The 2,396-nt window shown below is 48.6% G+C and overlaps 1 pseudogene; it reads right to left on the minus strand.

Moving 5' to 3' along the window:
• Positions 1-1,203: 1,203 nt before the first annotated feature.
• On the minus strand, positions 1,204-1,321 carry LOC126089711 (5S ribosomal RNA; annotated as a pseudogene).
• Positions 1,322-2,396: the final 1,075 nt, after the last annotated feature.

Consider the following 2,396-nt stretch of genomic DNA (forward strand, 5'->3'; position numbering starts at 1 on the left):
TATTCAGAGAGAAGCCAGAACATGTAAAGAGTGTGGCAGTCCATTACGCTATGTGTGAACGCGTGCATTGCATTCCATGGAGACCACTTTGAACATCTGTTGCGACATGGATGCGATGCGGCTCTGTACTGTGTTCTGGGACGACTAGTTGTCGTTGCACACACACCGTCCGTTTCCGGACACACATTCATAGGACCTTATTTCCTCCATTTCCAGTTGGGTATCCGTCCCTGCAGTTTGTCGGTTTTATTAATGTTCACCCTGCATAAACACTTATTTCTTGTTCAGTTCCAAAGAAAACCGTTGCAATAGACAGTGGAATAATGCATGCGACTTCAGAAATTCGGTTCACTTTCTTCACGTGTTCCATGCCTACAAATTTAACAGAAAGATCTTGGTTCAAATGGCTCTGAGCACTATGGAACTTAACATCTGAGGTCAGCAGTCCCCCAGAATTTAGAACTACTTAAACCTAACTAACCTAAGGACATCACACCCATCCATGCCCGAGGCAGGTTTCGAACCTGCGGCCGTAGCACTCACGCGGTTCCGGACTGAATTGCCTAGAACCAATCGGCCACCACGGCCGGCTACAGAAAGAGCTCTTTGATGAATAGAACAATGAACACTGTCTATTGATCATTGTAATTTTTTGCTCATTCTTTGTCAAATAAGTCTTTAAATTCTTTCTGCATGTCGTTTCGAAGCAAATTTGCAGCCCTCGCCGACTAAGCATCTGTATAATACACACTGGGAATTGCCATACCTCTCTTCGGCCACTCCCATTCATTCTCAAACCTTGTGAAGTAGATCAGTAGCCTGCCTCTTTCTGCGCAAAGAGCCACTGGGCCTGTGAAAATCCGTCATACCACGAACAAATAGCGGAGTACTAACAGCGCTGACACCACGTTTCTGTCGAACCTGAAGACAGTCTTGCCGATCGAAAAATGTCACACCGCAGTAATAAATAAAATGTCGTGCTGTACCGCATACTTCCTAGAAGCACTCCGTCTTTAGGCCACAAGTGGCCCATCGGGACCATCCCACCGCCGTGTCATCCTCAGCTGAGGATGCGGGTAGGAGGGGCGTGTGGTCAGCACACTGCTCTCCCAGTCGTTATGATGGTATTCTTTGACTGGAGCCGCTAATATTCGGTCGAGTAGCTCCTCAGATGGCATCACGAGGCCGAGTGCACCCGGAAAATGGCAACAGCGCATGACGGCCCGGATGGTCACCCATCCAAGTGCCGACCACGCCCGAAAGCGCTTAACGTCGGTGATCTGACGGGAACCGGTGTATCCACTGTGGCAAGGCCGTTGCCACTTCCTAGAAGGACCGAGCAAAACGAAGACAGGCCGAGCCTCGGCCTGCACGTGTCAACTGCTTGCCGTTTGGCACACCATGGCCGGTGCTTCTGTAATGGGCTGCGTAGTGTGGTGTCACGTTTGTGTTTTATGATGAAGAAGGGAGCTCTGGCACGTAGCCTACTCCTCTGGAATAACACCCAGGGGAAGCCAAGCTTAATGTCCCCATCCGGCGGCCTGATCAGCACTTCGTGAGACACTGTGGAGAGCTTTGGGATTTAACCCAGGACATTGGTTCAAAGTCTCGTGATTCATAAAATGTACGCCACCCGCCTGCCCCCCTCACCCCCTCTTCTGGAAAGGCAAAGGGAAAGCTGCAAACAGAGCGTGGCGTACCCAGACAGCTACCCATACAAATACTGGCCACGCACGACATTGCTTAACTTCGGTGATCTAACGAGAATCATTGCATTCAACGAGGCAAAGTCGTTGGCTAAAGCGTAACGTGTTTTTCTCTACAGTTCGTTATGAGAATAGTCTTTGTTGAAGTTATCGTTGAGAAGTCTATGAACGAACTGAGGTTGTATGGTGTGTCAGCGTCGTAGATTATGAACTGTTAGATGTCGGAGAAGCACAATAGTTGCCAAGAAGTTAGGGAACCGCAGAAATTCGCGATAATGAGAAGGCACTTGGCATACAAATACATAAACTGCCACCATCAGCTTCGAAAATCACATCATTAATCAATTTCTTCGCAAAGCTTAGTTGAATGGCATCTAAAGCGCAGAGTTTGATAGCGACAAATTTCCCAAACGCATCAAAACGATCTTGCGCTTTGCTGAAAACGGTCTTTAGCGGTCAGAAAGCCACCTTTTGAATACTAGTATAGATTGGCGACTGGGAAGAACTCACAGGTGACTTTTAACGAGATGCAATTTCCCAGCCGTGGCATGTACACTCCTGGAAATGGAAAAAAGAACACATTGACACCGGTGTGTCAGACCCACCATACTTGCTCCGGACACTGCGAGAGGGCTGTACAAGCAATGATCACACGCACGGCACAGCGGACACACCAGGAACCGCGGTGTT

This window comes from Schistocerca cancellata, chromosome 6, assembly GCF_023864275.1.
Source record: "Schistocerca cancellata isolate TAMUIC-IGC-003103 chromosome 6, iqSchCanc2.1, whole genome shotgun sequence".
NCBI lineage: Eukaryota > Metazoa > Arthropoda > Insecta > Orthoptera > Acrididae > Schistocerca > Schistocerca cancellata.